Genomic DNA, 17,990 nt, shown 5'->3' with positions numbered 1-17,990 from the left:
CCTCCCGCCTCCCCCGGCGGCCCCCCCTGACACCTATCCTCTGGCAGATGCCTCTCCATCCTCTCCTCGCTCTCCCCCCTCCTCGCCGCGAGTCCCCATCCCTCCCTCGGCCTCTCCAGGATACTTCGCCAGACCACCCACTGCCCCGGGGCAGCGCAACTGGGTAGGCCAGAGCTCAGTCCAGCGGCTGTTCCACCGCCACTCTGGGCCGGTGGAGATGGCGATCCTTGCTTCGCCCGCCACAGAGTTCTCTCCAGCCTCCCATGGGGGGCCCCCGCGAGTGATGGGGCTACCAGTGGATTACGGTTTTTTCAGGTGCCTCCAGCTGGACGCTGGCCCGTTCGAGACACTGGTCGCGCCCTTGCGAGTTTGCGTGGTGTGCCATCCCTCTCGTTCTCCCTCTGTGGTGAGCAGCATGGTGGCTTTCTCCTTTCCTCTCAGTGTTGCCCCAGACACGGCATGGGATTGCAACTCTGTAGAGGAAGTTTTGCGTGATCAGATACTGGAGTTTTCTCACCACTTCAGTGACCTGGGGCTCACGGACCTATTGCAGACCCGGTTACACTCAGCCCGCATGAGCTTGTTTGGTATAGGAGACTGGCGGGCGGATCCGGTCCACACCTCAGTTGAGGCGGTGCTTCTGATTCTCCTCCATGCCGCCCCGAGGGTGCAGCCTACCTTTAGAAACATATATGCAGAGGATTGGTCGCACGCCTATGCCCTGGACAGGGCGAAGGCGGAGTGGGGCTGGACACAGAGACAGGTCACCCTCTTTTTGGAGAGACTCCGCACCCGGACAGACAGTGATTATTCTCCCTCCAAGCCGGCGCCCAAGACTCACAGAGTGGAGGGCAGATCATCCGGGCCAGTTGAGAGGGGTGAGCCAGTGGAGGCTGCTTCACTTGCCATAGCTCATACATGAGGATCCTCTCATGGAACATCCAGGGTCTCGGTGGACATCGCTGCTACATTGGTCGGGGCAGACTTCGCCAGGAGATCCAGAGGGCTCTCGTTGGAGGACCCATAGATATCCTTTTCATCCAGGAGCACCACCTTTCTGCCGGACGTACCCGCACCTGCGGGAAGATCTTGCCAGGCAGGAGTCACACTTTTTGGTCACCGGCATATGGCTCCCAGGGGAACCAGGGTGGAATATGCATCTCAGTCAGCGAGCAGCTTCTATCCGAGGTTGTGGACTCTGGCATTCTGGTCCAGGGTCGTGCGCAGTGGATCATCCTTCGGGTTGGGGAAGACCGCATTGGCTTCCTCAACTTCTACGCCCCTAATGGGGCGACCGGGAGAGCCGAGTTCTGGAGCACCATTAGGCAGTCCCTCCCCTTGGCAGACCACTGGTGCCTCGGAGGGGATTGCAACATGCTGGAGGATGCAGAGGACAGGATGGGGGGCAGCCAGGAGACCATTCATGGGCCGGAGCTCGCTGCCTGGGAGGAACTAGTGCTACAGGTGAGAGGCCAGGATCCGTGGACTCTCCCGGAGTTTGGCAGGTTGCAGGGGAGTCTATCTTTCTCGCGCTCGGATAGACGGGCCACAGGAGTTAACCTTTCCCGCATCGACAGGTTTTACATTGATGAGTGGGCCTGTGATAGAGGTGGCACAGTGGGCATACTTGCAGGCTCCTCGTTTTCAGACCACTTTCCAGTGCTTCTCCAGATCGAGGACCCCACGAGAGGAGAGCAGGGCCAGAGCGTCCGGATTCCAGATTGTCTCATAGAGGAGCCCGAGATTGCGATCAGAGTTGAGCAGGTCTGGCAGGAGCTGCAGTTCAGGAGAGGATCGGCAGCCAGCGATCTTGCCAGTGGCTTGCAGGAGATCAGCCAGATGCTCAGACAGGCTGCCTTGGACCGGCTGGAGGCCTTCAGAGAGCAGGAGAGGAGCCTACGGAGGAGTCTAGCGTCCCTCCAGAGACTCCAGGAGAGGGATCCTACGAGCCCTTGGATCTCAGAGCAGATGGAGTCAGCTCGCACTGAGATCAGATCCATCGAGGAGAGGAGGGTGGAGTTCCGATTCCATGCTCGGGCTTCTTTTTGGACACAGGCTGGAGACAGAGTGACTCGAGACTTCTTCAAGGCGACAGGGCCTCGCTTCAGACGAGAGGGTCTCAGGTGTCTTCGGCAGGCTGATGGCCAGGTTGTGGTGGATCCCCCCAGGGTTCGGGCTATAGCCACAGATTTTTACAGGGACCTTCTCTCTGCTGAGCCAGCAGATGACAGGGTGAGAGAGGCTCGGGAGGCAGTTTGGAGCTTCACGAGACCGGTTGTGCCGGCCCATTTGCAGCACTCCCTTCTCTCCCCCTTCTCGGATACGGAACTGGAGGAGGCTCTTCAGGCATTACCTCGGGGCAAATGCCCAGGAGAGGACGGTCTTTCGGTGGCTTTCTTCCAGAGGTACTGGGGCCTCTTACATAGGGGCTTCAGATTGGCATTCCAGGAGATTATGGAGTCAGGAGTCATGCCGGACAGCATGGCAGAGGGGTTGATCCACTTGATCCCCAAAGAGGGAGGAGACAGACTGGAGATTAGACAGTGGAGACCGATCACCTTGCTAGGCACGGCCTACAAGGTCCTAGCTAAGGCGATCAGCAGGCGGCTTCAGCCTCACCTTCCGGACATCATCCACTCCACGCAGACAGGCTTCATCCAGGATAGGAGCATTCTGGATAACATTTTCTCTTTCTGGGAGGCTACGGCTCTGGCTAGATTTCGACAGGAGGATTTGGCAGTGCTCCTTCTCGACTTCGAGAAGGCATATGATCGGGTGGACTGGGCCTTCTTGGAAGGCACTATGGAGAGGATGGGCTTCCCCCCTCAGTGGATCCGTGGGGTCTCTGCACTCTACACATCGGCTCATAGCCAGGTGCTGATACAGGGCGTGCGCGGAGAGAGGTTCCAGCTCTCGCGCTCGGTGCGGCAGGGCTGCCCCTTGGCGCCCTTTCTTTTTCTTTTTGTGGCGGAGGCCATGAGCACTTTTTTGACCGCACAGGATACAGGGTTGCGGGGCCTCCAGCTTCCCATCCGCACCTCGGAGGAGCTCCTAGACTCGGAGTTTGCGGATGACACTGCTGTCTATCTTCAGGGAGGTGAGGAGAACCTCCGCCGCTTCGCCTTAGCCATGGACAGGTTTTGCAGAGCTTCGGGCGCTTTGATCAACTGGCACAAGTCGTGTGGGTTGTGGGTCAGCTCTATGCCCCCCCCGACTTGGAGGCCAGTTGACGGTTTTCAGTGGCTGCCCCCCGGCACTACAGTGCGTTATTTGGGATGCTATGTGGGCATTGACATATCTTCGGAGCAGCAGATAGCCCCCCTTCTTCTGAGCATTCGGAAGAAGCTTCTGTATTGGAGTACCGCTCGTTTATCTCTGGCTGGCCGAGTAGTTGTGGCCAACCAGGTTCTGCTTGCAGAGCAGCGATCTAGAGGAGTGGGCCTTGGCTTCGAGGAGCGTTTTGCAGCTAGCCTTCTGAGGGCCTGGTCGCATCTGAGGCCGTCACTCTTCCAGACTCCCCCGGGCACCGATGACGAGCGCCTGAGGCAGCCTTTGATCTGGAACCCCTTGATTCGTCTCCCCAGTGGCCATATGGTTGGATCGCGGTCTCACGTGTCGTGGGGCCCGCTGAGCTCAGGCCCAGCCCAGTCCCTAGACGACTGGATAGGTTTTCAGCAGCTGCCTCTAGAGGCTCAGGAGAGGAGACTCAGTGGGATGAGGGGCAGAGAGTTGATGAGACAGGACATTGAGGCGGCCATCCCCCGGGAGTGGCGGACCCCAGTACAGGACCCTCCACCTCCACAGTGGATGGGTGTCTTTACTCGGCATGAGATCCTTCTAGCGGTCTGCAGCACTGCGGAGAGAGTCGCCCCACTCACTTTCGAGGTCGGAGAGGGTGGCCAGCTTCAGAGGACACGACTAGATTTGGATGGGCTCCAGGGATGTATTCTTCAGAGGGTGCGGGTGGTCGGCTTTCATCAGAGACAGTGGCATGTAGACCCCTCACCGGCCTCGATAGGGGAGGACTGTTCTTGGAGATTATGGGCTTGGGACAGCAGGCCTCTTATTCGCCTTCAGTGGGATCCAGGTGAGTGGTTTTGGCGAGATCCCTACTTGGCCCCTACCAGCCCAGGCATCCCCTTTTTTCAGTACACAGCGAGGCTGGGGCGGCGGATTCAGAGACACAGGATAGTGAGCACCCTGGCGGCGGCCGAGCATTGGCGGCGACAGGGGCTCTCCCCTGCCTTTCTTCGGGACTTCTGGCAGCACCTTTGGGCCAGCTTCCGGCCCCGGAAGGTGACGCTGTTTCTCTGGCTCACAGCGCATAGAGGACTGGCTGTGGGGGCTTGGCTAGCTTTCGGCAGTCACCCAGCGTCCTGCCCTCGGTGCGGCCATGCACAGGAGTCGCAGCGGCACTGCTTATGGGATTGCCCACAGGCACAGCAGGTCTGGCAGCGCGCTCTCAGGATGGTTTTTGCAGGCTCACCAGGTGAGATGCTGGTGACGTGGGGTGCGGTGGCTTGGGCCACGGACAGCGGCCCGGCCCTTGGATATGAGGACGTCCCTGGCAGTGCGACCATCCAGGTCTCTGACAGGGTGATGGCGGTGGTTCCGACGCCAGACTTCTCTTCGGCAGCCCCTCAGGAGGGGGTCGGGCACAGATGGGAGTTGATCAGCAGCATGACGGCTTGGCACATTTGGAGAGCCCAATGCAGTGAGGCCATTGACCGCCAGGCGACTCCACCGACGGAGGTCATACAGGCCCTCTGGGTGGACATCATTCACACCTTGAGAGGACACTGGGGGAAACTCCAGGGCGACTCGGATCACATGAGAGGGCGCCGCAAGGCTTTCCTACGCACTTGGCAGCCTGGCCCTTTCCTCACCGCGAGGGGCGAGGATGTCACTTGGCACTACAGGCCTCCAGTTTGGCTTTTCTCACCTCCCACATGTAATACTAGGTAGCCCCCCCCCCAGAGAGCGGCCAGCCACGGGGGTGGAGCTCAGGAGTTCACTGTGTTTTTATCCCTCCTTGCGAGGTGAGCTTTGTAGCCTTATGGCGTTTTCTCATTAACTAATAGAAGGATCTTTTTTCCGGAAAAAAAAAAAAACCGACTTGATTACAAATTCATACCTTTTTCCTATAAATAGGATCATTAGGCATTCATTAGAATCATTATTAAAAGATCAAGAGGATCCATTTGTCAGAGTCTGCAAGGTAGCAAGGACACAATGGTGGATCAGCAAGAGCTTCTCTTGTCCGATAAGAAGGAGAGCAGTAGAGAGCAGATTTGTGCAACAGCCTGAACCTAAGCGTATGATATCATGATAGAGTGTGCACAAGCGGAAGAAAATAAACATGAGAGAGAGAAAGATTGCAAGCAAGAACAAGACCTTTATTAGCTTGAGGTTACAGAGTACAAGAGCCAACAAATAGGGCACTATTGGATGATTAAATGAATAAAAAAGAGCAACTCTTATATACTTGTGTATGAACTAGGTTGGCTTGTAGAAACAGGCCGACGGGACCTCCACGACAGCATATTAAAAGATGCATTATTTTAACACGAATGACCGAGGAGGTACCTGTCCTTCCTGAGAAAAAGTCCCATACCAAAGTCCACGCTGTCGGCTAGAATGAGAAGCATGGCTCTCCAAATGAGGTTGAATAACTGGGTCCAATACTGGCCCACTGGCTGTAGACATGTATCCTCCTCTGGAAGTAACGCCTGATGAGCTCGGAGAAGAAAGACGAGTAGAGGGTGAGTAGGTAAAAATAGGCTGGTCGTCTCCCAATGAAAGGCCTCGAATGGGGCTCTCCAGTGAATAAGGAGTCCCATCCTCCGTGTGATCTATATTTGAATAAGGAGAATCAACATCTGGTAAAAAAGGCTGATCCTCTGGAATTGTGGGTAGACAATCCATGCTGTGTGCTCTCAAGGTCTTCAATCCTTTTGCTCACGATAGCTCTGATACCATGTGAGGGCAAAAAAGACCAAAGGACCGTATATGCGATAGATCAGAGCAAATCACATAGCATGCAATGGGTGTATATATATATGATAAAACCCAATACAGGAGCTCTGTGTGAGACTCCGAAGGAGAAGAGAGGGCTGTTGTCCCATGATAATGCAGAGGGTGGTGAAGGCCACGATCCGAGGTAGATAGTGGGCTGCCGTCCTGAAGAAGTGAGCAGAGAGGGCTGCTGTCCCGATGTCGAGGTCAAAGGAGCCGAGAGGGCTGCTGTCCCATAAAATGCAGATAACAGTGCAGAAGTGAGCCTGATGAAAGCGCCGATATAAGCCTGATGTGAGCGTGAAGTAAGGATGCTGAAAAACGCTGATGTCAGCCTGAGGTAAACGCTGAAGATAGCCTTAAGTAGGGCTGCTGAAAAACGCTGAAGACACTCCTGGTGTAGGCGATGAAGCTGGCCCTGATGTAGGTGATGTAAACCGCTGAAGTCAGCCCTGGTGTAGGCGGCTAGTCCAGCAGCAGAAAAACGCTGAAGCTGCACCAGATGTAGGCAGCCAGTCCAACAACAAAAAACGCTGAAGTTGCACCTGATGTAGGCGGCCTGCACCAACAACAGCAAGACTTGATATATATGTGATTGAAGAAAACGTTGGAGTCTTTTATATGAGTGACTGGAATGGGCTCACATGGGACCAATTTTCCACCCCAGGTCCTGCACCTTGTTCAGATATGTCTACGTGGCATCCAAGTGCGGGATGCACGTGACAGATTGAGTCGATGGATATGAAGTGCAATCTTCAATTGGACCGGAACGGAATTGGAGCAAAGGTGTATGGATTACCCTAGTGCTCCAAGCTTAGCAAGAGGGGATGTCATGTGCATCCGTTAATCCCAATGCTCATAGACATGGATATTCTCATTAGCAAATATATGGGTAGATTTAGAGTGGATTTTGTAGCCCTACAGGCTCCGAGAAGTGCCCAAGACATAGCCCAATGGTTGGGACACCTTTTGGGCATAGTTTGGACACAAAATATGACTTTTTGGACAATGTTTTGTGGGTAAAATAGACAAAACCGACTTGATAATGAATTCATACCTTTTTCCTATAAATAGGATCATTAGGCATTCATTAGAATCATCATTAAAAGATCAAGAGGATCCATTTGTCAGAGTCTGCAAGGCAGCAAGGACAGTGGTGGATCAGTAGCAGCTTCTCTTGTCCAATTGCAAGTAGAGGGTTGCAAGGATCTTTGGTATGCATCATGAAGCTGTGAATCACCAAGATCATTGTATATATAGCATGTTTTGGCAATATACAGTAGATTAGGTCTCTCTCTCCTTCTCTTTTGTGTCTTTGCTAAACATAGGATTAGCGTTAATCTTCTTTGCCTGGCGTTAATCATGAACACGCTTCCGCAACGCATGTTACAACAAGTGTGACAGGACAAGCACGCAGGAAAAAGCGCAGTATTTATTCACCATTTACTCAGGGTTCATGTCACAACCTTTGGTAGCTGGCCGATTGCTTCCCAAGAAAATATATAAGCATACAGTCCATAATTCATCCATTCATTCAGTCTTTCATTTATTCATTAGTCTCACGCATTAGTAGAAGTTATGTACGGCCAGAGGTCAACCCCTTTGGGGCTGACCAAGGGCCCAAACCATGTACAAGCATTTATCAACCTTTTGTAACATATATAAATAGAGAAAACCCTAACACCAATCTCTCTCTCTTCTTCTCTCTCCTATGTCTTAATCATGTTTAATCAGCATCTTGTTCTCAATCAGGCTTAGGGCTGTGCCTATTGTTCTACCAAGGACAATGTGGCTAATCTCTTCACCAAACCACTTCCGAGAGCTACTTTGGAGGTGTTACTTCAGCGCGCTGGTATTGGACCGCCCCTCTGGCGCTGAAGAGGAGGTGTTGGATTATATATCTCCACAAGGTCTATTGCATCATTTTCATGCTTGTACTGGCCATTTATGAGGCCTTGCATGTGCATATTTATTTAGGCATTTTTTTCCCATTTTTTAATGCCTTTATAGCATTTTTATGCTGTGATGATGTTGGCCAACCAGCTATCATGGGGAGAATTTAAGGGCTGTCCCCATTTCATCTCATTTTTCAGCATTCCCTTGAGGTCATTAGCAGCTGCTTCTACTTCTTATCATTGTTCAACACCTACGGGCTTCCCTCGTGCTCAGTTTTCAGCAATAAACATCAGTTTCTATTATTTACAGGTCTTGTACCTGGGCCTACATCTATGTTTTCTATTTGCTTCACTTTCTTTCACATCTCAGTGTATTTATGGGGTTTGCCTATTTCATGGGCTTTTATCATTTTCTCCTTGGCCTATTTCTAGAGGCAGTCGGCCAGTTCACATATGCACTGTAAAAAGGGGCTTCTCATATTCACTTGATGTAGTTCATTCCAAGCACAAGGTCAACACTACTTGCTGGCTATTGCCATTGTAAAGCTTATTGCTATTATAAAAGGTGATCTTGTCCACAAGCTCTCTCTCCTTTGCTCCCTCTTCCCTCTTGTTTTGTCTATGCTTCCGCCTATGCATACTCCAACACCTAATGGTTGTTTATAGCAAATTAGCTATTTATGGCGTAGGTATCACTATAGAAGTCAGAGCTTAGATTACTATGAGACATGGTTGTTCAGATCCACAATTGAAGGTCTGTCTTGGACCAGGAGAGCAGACATGCTCATGCCACACATGGTGAGTACTTAGGTTGGCGTGTCGAAGGCCTACGTGCAAGCTTTGGTGGTATGGGACACCAGAGTTAGACATGGGCCTATGGGATTGTGTAGGAAGCCCTAGCCTTGGCTCGGGGGAGATTGGTGCATGTCAGTGCGGTTGGGAGGTGGGCTATACTTCTACTTCCTAAGCTTGGTTTTCAGCTGTGTTAGGGCAGATTTTGGGAAGGACTTCACATCTCATCATCCTTGCCTGAAGCAAGCCTCAACCATTAACCCGAGCTACAGAGAGTTCTATGTGCAATCAATAGCGGCTATGAAGCAATACACAGGTCTAATCAGCCTGTAGCAGTAACAAAGCCAGCATTCTGCAAGTCATAGTCATTCTTTTCAAGGTTTAGACCCACAAGCCCTAGGGCAAGCGACTGGAGCAAAACGCAGACAACATTGAAGCTTGTGGACTTGCAAAAATCTGAATTATGGAGAAAATCATCAAATTGATTTTCCTCCACCCGGGCCCTCTTCTGAGGCTCCTTCCTCCACCAACGAGGAGCAACATCAATAGCCCAAGATCTGGAACCATTTCTTCCACTTACCGATCAAAAACCAAATGGGGGCTTGTACTCACATCTCGTGGGGCTATATCTGTTCAGGATCGGTTCAATCCTTTGATGACTCGTCCTCCTTCAAACAACTTCCTCTTCCCATAGAGTCCAAGCGTCTCTCGCGCCTCCAAGGAGGATGACAACTTATCCTCACATCAGCTCAGCCAATCCGCCGGATTGGCACACCCCCTTGACAAAACAGAGCCACACCACCCCCCATGGCATTCCTCTTATGGTATCTACTACCAGAGGGGGTTTACTGCCTAGCCATGGTAGCCTCCACTATATCCCCCCCCCCCCAAATTGCAACGTTCCGAAGTGACCGGTCCGGACTCTTGGCTCCACGACCCACCGATGGCATATTGACCTTTCTCTAGACTCAATTGTAGGAGACCCTTCGTGGCGCACATGGCTCTGGGAGAATCAGCCCTAGTGGAACCCCGATGAATGATTCTGAAGAGACCCTACTCTTCCACTTGAGCACCCATGATTTCCTTTTTTTGAGTACTCAATCAAATTGGGTACGTGGATCCAACTGGTTGGGATTGAGGGCACACCAACCGCCGCGGCACGGAGTGGGAGCTCCCATTTTATCCCCCCACCCGCTTCCTCTCCAACATCTAGAAGTGGCTGTGGGATAGTTTTTGACCTAGGGAGGTCGCGCTCTTCCTCTAGCTGCACGGAAGCCTTTGCTGTACTTATCTCGTGCCTTGCCCAGGCTGCTGTCTGACCTTTGATGCCTAGCCAACGGCTGTTTGGATGCTCCAGAGTCCAAATGGCTGCCAACTAGGCATCCATGTCCTCCATGACGTTGGTGTTGATGATGTTGATGCGGATGATGATGATGGTGATGAAGCTGATGATGATGCTAATGTTGCTGCTGATGATGACGGTACTGATGCTTAAGCTGATGTTGTGGATGACCTAAATACTATCCTAACCGATGGATTAATTAGGGATTAATGCTCTTCATACTAGAGATTAGCCATGGCACGGGCATGCACATGACATCCCCTCCTGCTAAACTTGAAGAAGAAGAAGAGAAGAACGGTAGGTAGAGAAGAAGAGGTCGAAGAACGGTATGTGTTAAAAAAGCTTCCTCTAAGAGCTCAGGAGTGAGCTCTTAGAGGAAGGGGAGTATGTCATGTGCACAGTGGGTATCTACCGTGTGCTATACGCATGCAAGACTAGTTTCGAGGCTTGGGGAAGCTTGGAACTAGGCAGGCTGATTGACGAGCTGAGTTAGGGATATACTAACGGGCGGGCACCCAAGTATGGACGGGCGGGCGGCCAAGCGTGGACGCCCGATGACCGGCCAAGAGCCTATAAAAGGGTGGCCAAGGTTAGTTATTGGATATAGAGAGTCTCGCGAGTTTGTGAGAGCTCTATGGTCTTGGAGCCTGGATCTAGTGGTGCAGACATGCACCTGCTTTATGCAGCCGAGACCGGCAGCAGTCTCGAGGCCCGCGAGGGCAGCTTCGTGGCGGTATGGGACGTCACGAGGAGGAGATTGGTCGGTACGTCATCCTAGTTAGCTCAGCTCGTGGCTCGATGGGGACAACCAAGACTGTGGGCTCGCCCACGGCTGTCATGGTTGGGAGGTGAGTCAGGCCTGCACCCCCTTGCTTGTTAGTTGTTCGTTTGTTTGCAGGATTCGAGTTTCGAACCAAGATCGATCACGAGGGGATCCGTGGGGATTTGACAGTGGTATTTCTGGAGGTAGACCTCATAAGTGAGGTGCTGCGAGGTCATGGTCAAAGCTGAAAACCGGGCTACAACATCATAATCATCCTCTTTCTTGAGGAATTCTTTCTTGAAAATGTCTTCAAATTGTGCCCAAGTCGTTGGCTTTGGGTTCAGTTCCTTTCACCAAAGCAAAGCTTTGCCGGACAGGAAACCTGCTGCTAACTGTATCTTCTTTCCATCATCATATGGATGAAACTGAAAGTGAACTTGCCACTTGTGTAGCCAAGTGTCCACGATCTCCTTGGTTCTCTGCTTTTGCTCGCCCCCGAACGGTTCCGGAGTAATATTGGGGCCTAAAGCAGAAGCCAAGGTATCCATTCCCGAGAAAGTAGAGAGGGTAGTGGTCAAGAGAGCGATGGAGTTCTGCAAAGCCTGCATCTGGGCTACGATTTGTGCCTGACGTTCCGACGAAGAAGCTTCGAGAGCTACTTTGAACTCTTGGAAATCTGATTTTAACACAAACTCCTCAAAAAGATCGGCATCAGTGCCTTCCGTAGCCGGCAAGCCTTCGCGTTCCACGAGGGGCTCCAACTTTGATTCTTGGGTCGACATCTTGAAGAGGGTACGTGGAGAGAAAATTTGGTCTTTGCACAACAAAAGTGCGAGCGAACTTGAGAGCTTGAGAGCTTGAAAACTTGAGAACTTGAGAACTCGAGAGATGTGTGGCAAGAAGTCCACGTGAGGGGGTTTATAAAGGTTTCCCAAAAGCCAAAAAATCTCGAAAAGCTATGCTTAGCTTTTACTTTAGCTTTTGTGTTTTTTGTTTTTTTTTCTTGAATAAATATATATATATATATATATATATATATATATATATATATATATATATATATATATATATGGATATATATATTCTTTTGTCTTAAAAAAAATAAAAACCTTGGAAACCTTAGAGAGGGGGGGTCTTTTAAAATTTAAAAATTTTAACCTCCCCTTTAAAAAAAACAAAAACGAAAGCATAAAAAACGTTGCTTTCCTTACGTGTGTTTTTTTTTTCTTCGCTTCCCTCCTGGCGGGCTGGATTAGCCGGCGCTTGCTGCTGACGTCGCATGAGCTTTCTTGCGCCAACCTGCGCCTGCGCCTGCGCCTGTATAGACCAGGTATCGTGGCCAGAGCGCCGGCCTGTGCTGGGCGCTGACCTGCCTGGCGTGAGCGCTGGCCTGCTTGGCCTGCCTGGCCTGGGCCGCCTACGGTAAGGCCTGGCTATGTAAGCCTAGGCGCTTGGCTACCCGCCTACACGGCCTTAGGCGCCTGCCAACAGGGCCTCTTGTGGCCAAACGCACACCCGCCAGCAAACAAATCAAGCAGTTCTCCGCTCGCCCTCTCTCTCATGCGCCAAAAAGCCACGAAAAGCATCATGTTTTTTTTCTTTTTTTTCTGTTTTCTCTTCCTGCAAGATATGCGACTGCACACAAGGCCTCTTCTTTGCAAAAGCAATCAACCCTATTCAACCTACCATCTCCCATCAACATGGAGTTCTTTGATGAAAACACATACAAAATCTGAAAACTACATTATGCACAGAAAAAACAGCAAGCTTTTTTAACACATACCGTTCTTCGACTTCTTCTTCTCTACCTACTGACTTGCTCGTTCACGAGGTATGCTCTGATACCACTGTCAAATCCCCACGGATCCCCTCGTGATCGATCTTGGTTCGAAACTCGAATCCTGCAAACAAACGAACAACAAACAAACATGGGGGTGCAGGCCTGACTCACCTCCCAACCATGACAGCCGTGGGCAAGCCCACAGTCTTGGCTGTCCCCACCGAGCCACGAGCTGAGCTAACTAGGTTGACGTACCGACCAATCTTCTCCTCGCGACGTCCCATACCGCCACGAAGCTGCCCTCATGGGCCTCGAGATTGCTGCCGGCCTCGGCTGCATAAAGCAGGTGCACGTCTGCACTAGATCCAGGCTCCAAGACCATAGAGCTCTCACAAACTCGCGAGACTCTCTATGCACAATAACTAACCTTGGCCACCCTTTTATAGGCTCTTGGCCGGTCATCGGGCGTCCACACTTGGCCGCCCGCCCGTCCATACTTGGGTGCCCGCCCGTTAGTATATCCCTAACTCAGCTCGTCAATCAGCCTGCCTAGTTCCAAGCTTCCCCAAGCCTCGAAACTAGTCTTGCATGCGTATAGCACACGGTAGATACCCACTGTGCACATGACAACTACCTCTGACTCTAACTTTGACTTTAATATTTTTGTTTGAAGACCTTCCACTTCTGATCTCCACTTCCAAGTCTTGCTAAAGAACACATCACTTGTTCCACTGCTGTCCCTATGCCTGCTATCCCCTTCCCTTAACACAAGGGCGTGTCTCCATGCCTGCTATCCCTTTCCCTCGACACAACGGCGGGTCACCTGCCGGAACTTATCATGCTTGTTGCTAGGCCTTTAGAATTGATTTAAGAGCCTTTCTAAGTGCAAACCCTCAAGGAATGCTTTCCTCTAGCTTCACCTGTTGCCGACCACTCCATCTACTACCCTGGTGCATTCTTCTGCTGGATCTGTGCACCTTCCTTGGGAGAAGTTGGGACTATGTTTGGTGGGTTGAGCTTGAATGCTCGAATACCAATGTTGCATGCGTGGAAGCCTTTGTTGTACTAATCTTATGCCTTGCCCAGGCTACTGTCCGTGATTGTCTTTACATGGTTTAGCCCCTTGGTCAACCCCATAGGGGTGACCTCTAGCCCTACATGACTTCTATTGACGACTTCTACTAAATTACGAGAATGATAAAATGATGGATGAACTGCTTGATTTATGAATAATGACTTCTTGGCTTATAAAATGATGGATGAACTGCTTGATTTATGAATGATGACTTCTTGGCTCATATATTTGTGGCAGGGAGCTGGTTGGCCAACAAGAGTGCTGTCAACCAGGTTTGGACATGGATTATTCACAATAATATGCTTTAAATCATAGTCACAGGGGACGGAAGGGACGGACAGTTGGAACGGGGACGACTGTGGGGGACGGCAGTAGGAACGGGGATGGCTACCGTTGCGCGCAGCCAGACTGGTTTTTTTTGGCCGTTTCTAGCCGTTTTCCTTGGCCGTTTCTAGCCGTTTGGCGAGGCCTTGAGCCTTTGAGGCTTGGGCCTTGGGCCTTGGCCCTTGGCCCTTGGCTCTCTCTTGCCTTGAGGCTTGGCCTTTAGGCTTGAGCCTTGGGGCCTTGAGGCTTGGCCCTTGCCTCTCTCTCTCTCGAGTCTTACCCTTGCCTCTCTCTCTTGCCTATCTAATATCTATATAAGAACAAGGCTACAAGGCTACAAGCACACACACACCCCTTCAAGTTTTCAAAGTTCAAGCAACTCTCTCTCTCAACTTTCAAGCCTCAAGCCTCAAGCTACACTCTATGAGTGTATCTACTATCTCTAGTCTCTCTCCCTCGAGCTTCTTCTAACTTAGTAACTTCCAACTTCCAAGCCTCTCACACAAGGCTCTACTCTCTACTATCTAGACTCTCTCTCTCTCTCTCTCTCTCTCTCTCTCTCTCTCTCATTGCTCAAGGCTCAAGCCATCTTCAACCATAGCATCCTCCTCAACCGTCAATGCCTTCACTCTTTGATTGGCGTATTTTGTTAATATGACTCAAAAGCTTACCATTTTAGTGTAAATTTGTGCTCATTTTGATGTACTTCCAAAGTAGAATAAGTGTGGAGTAGAAAAACTTTTTAAAAAAAGTATTTTTTGAGTGTCGTTCCCTCCCTCGTCCCCGTTCCCTACTTATGGCCGTCCCCCGTCCCGTCCCCGTTACCGTCCCCCGTCCCTTGTGACTATGCTTTAAATGCTGCGCTTCAACTTGATGCTACCCAAATGTCGTTGGCCTTCAACATAGTGTTGCCGCCTGCTGCTAGGTGGCTGTCGACTGCTACCCAAAGGCCTGTATGACTGCCGACTGCTACCCTAAACCCTCCAACGCTGCTGCTGATGATGATGATGATGGTGCTAAAGCTAATGATGATGTTGATGGTGCTGAATGCTTATGTTGATGCTATGGATGACCTAAATGATGTCAAATGGATTAATTAGGGATTAATGTTGTTCATGCTAGAGATTAGCCATGGCACGAGCATGCACATTGCAAAACCACATTATCTCTTCTTCTTGCGAGAGTCAGGCTGAATGTGACCTTTGTGACTACAATAATGGCAAGTAATATCCCTATGAGCAGGATTGTTAGCAGGTTTAGAGTCAACTTTGTTGCTGAGGGAACCCTTAGACTGCCATTTGCCTTTGCCCTTGATCTGTAGAAGGGTCTCCGAAGCACCTTGGCCTGTTTTCTTCCTCGTAGCTCTATCCTAATGCATGTCAATAACAATATGCAGATCAAGAGTAGAGGGAAGAAGTGAAATAGTATCAAAGAAAGATGAGAAAGTTTTCCGCAATTTGTCAAGGAGCCGATAAACAAAGTCTTCATCAGTAGCCTTGCTCCCCAACGAAACCAACTGCGTCTGGATGCTAACAAACTCCGAGATGGAATCCATGATGTTGGCAGTATCAAAGATCTTCAGGTTGGCAAGCTGATTCGCCAAGGCAATCTTCTAAGTAGAGTTCTCTCTATGATACCCCCTTTGAATGGCATCCCATAATTCTTCTACAGTCTCATCATCATTGTCATCACATTGGCGTTGGCCCCGGTAACAATACCCCATAGCTAATGATACCAGAGTAAAGGAGAAGTTGCAGTTCACTAGGCGTTGGCCCCGGTAACAATACCCCATAGCTAATGATACCAGAGTAAAGTCTTCATCTACAAAGACCAATCAAAGTAGTTGGTCCTACCTAAGATGGATTCCTTGGGAAGTTGGGGAATAGATGAAGAGATGACAATCGGTGTAGAAGCCATGGGTTCCTCCTCTTGAATTTATAGCAGAAAGGCTGCAAGTAGGTGCCTGCCCACTCCTCCCTAGATGCTAGGTGAGGTGAAAGAGAGATGTAGAACTGTACTCCTTCCGAAGATTAAGGTACATGGGTGAAGACGGAAGCCGACCCGATGCGCGATGAAGTAAGGAAGGGAGAGGCTAATGGAGCAAGTGTACGGTGCTCCCACTAGTCCGGGGTAGGGACAAAATACCGATGCTGCAAAAAAATTTACATTAAACTGCGGGGAGGAAGGGCTAGGACAAAAATAAAATGTTGGCTGATAGTCTTCCTATAGAGTGTAGAAGCAAGAGGCTGAGAACCTCAGCACTATGATACCATGAGAGAATGATTGAAGGCAGCAAGCAGAAGCAGAGGAGAGACTTGGGGCAGCCAGCAATGATCCAACACTTAGCAAAGATGATGAATGAATTAAATGGCAAAAGGCTTATTCTTATATACATTACGAAGGGGCTGGTCATCTAGCATTAAAACCCATGACTGAGGACAAAGTGCATGACTAGGAGAAACACCTAATAAAAGGTGGGAAAAAATACCCAAAAATATCAAATAAATATGCTGAATAAAAGGGGGCATAAAAAGGATAAAAGGGGCTGGAGATGATCATTACAACCGATCAATACACACTAAACTGACCCCAACACTTGTATTGGCCCGATTATATCATACTTTGAACTGATTAATGCTGACATTAAGAATGGGTTGGAGGCCTGCTGAGGGCTTACATGGAATAGATGATCAGGGCAATTTGTCATAAGGATCGTGGCGGCCTTGGACGTTGCTCATCTTGAGGTCCAGCAGGTACTTGAAGTTGTACTTGTCGGTGGTCCAGTATCCGTACGGCTTGACGGGGTGGGCCCAACCCTCCTTCACCTTCTCGCACTGGGCCTTCGTGGTCATCACGTGCTCCCTGATCTTGCGGTCGCGCTCCTCCGGGTCCTCCATGCTCTGTCGGATCACGTGCCCAAAAAACTCGGTGATGAACCCCATCTCTTTCTGTCTCACACAGACACACAATCTATATTATAGCCTATACCGTGACCAAAATGTTTTGTGCCTTTCCATTAAATATATTGTGTGAGATTTTCAAGAATAAGATTGTTTTTTAAGGTTTCATTTTAGTATGTAATGATTTAATGCTTGAAAAAGTCTATGAAATGATGACTCTCCATATCTTTTCTATTTTCATGCATTCACTTATATGATTTCTATTTGCATGTATTGACCCATGGTGGAAGTGTTCCACTGCTTCCATGAGGCCGTGGGATCGAATCTCCTCGGACGAAACCATGAGGCACCTAGTTGTAGGGTTGTGTGTTCAATTCAAGTTATCTCAAAAAAAAGGGGGAAACTCATGCACTAAGGTTGTATTAATTAAATGCCATGTTAGTGGCATTTAATTAATACATCTACAAAAAGTTTGTGAATAATATATATAGGGCAAATACCAATATAGGGTAATACCAATAAGGATAGAGGTGATATTTCATTAAAGAAACGTATTATCTATAAGTCTATTAGTTTAAATGTTTTCATTTAGGTAAATTTAATATACTATAAAATTTTATATTTTTTATCATAAATTTAGGTAAGCCACATTTACAAGGAGGATACAAAGACAATCTTCATAAAGTACATGAGAGTGCATACAATTCAAGACATGTACTTTTCTCTCAAGAGTACATATGTCAATCTATTATCATAAATTTAGGTAAACAAGGAGGATACAAAGACAATCTTCATAAAGTACATGAGAGTGCATACAATTCAAGACATGTACTTTTCTCTCAAGAGTACATATGTCAATCTCAAGAAGGAGAATAGCCTTATTGAAGTACACAACAATGCATACAGTTCAGAGGAGGATACAAAGACAATCTTATTGAAGTACATGAGAGTGTATAATTCAAGACATGTACTTTTTCCTAAAGAGTTGGCCTACTAATGCAATAATACAACTAATTATAGTCGTGCAAGCGTGGGTATCAAAGGAGTTTCATGTAAATATGGTTGAAAGAGGCATAAAACATCAATGCACAATGCCTTATACAC

At 49.4% G+C, this 17,990-nt stretch overlaps 1 long non-coding RNA gene across 1 annotated transcript in view; it reads right to left on the bottom strand.

Annotated features, from left to right (window-relative positions):
* Positions 1-16,982, bottom strand: part of LOC147627861 (uncharacterized) — a 34,501-nt gene extending 17,519 nt beyond the window's left edge. The window contains exon 1 of the long non-coding RNA XR_015268342.1: positions 16,664-16,982. This is a non-coding gene — a long non-coding RNA (uncharacterized LOC147627861). The remainder of the gene's footprint in view (positions 1-16,663) is intronic.
* Positions 16,983-17,990: the final 1,008 nt, after the last annotated feature.

Source organism: Cibotium barometz, chromosome 20 (assembly GCF_041138505.1).
Source record: "Cibotium barometz isolate CiBa-2024 chromosome 20, ASM4113850v1, whole genome shotgun sequence".
Lineage (NCBI taxonomy): Eukaryota > Viridiplantae > Streptophyta > Polypodiopsida > Cyatheales > Cibotiaceae > Cibotium > Cibotium barometz.
The sequence above is the reverse complement of the archived record's forward strand: the minus strand, read 5'-3'. Positions and strand labels throughout refer to the sequence as shown.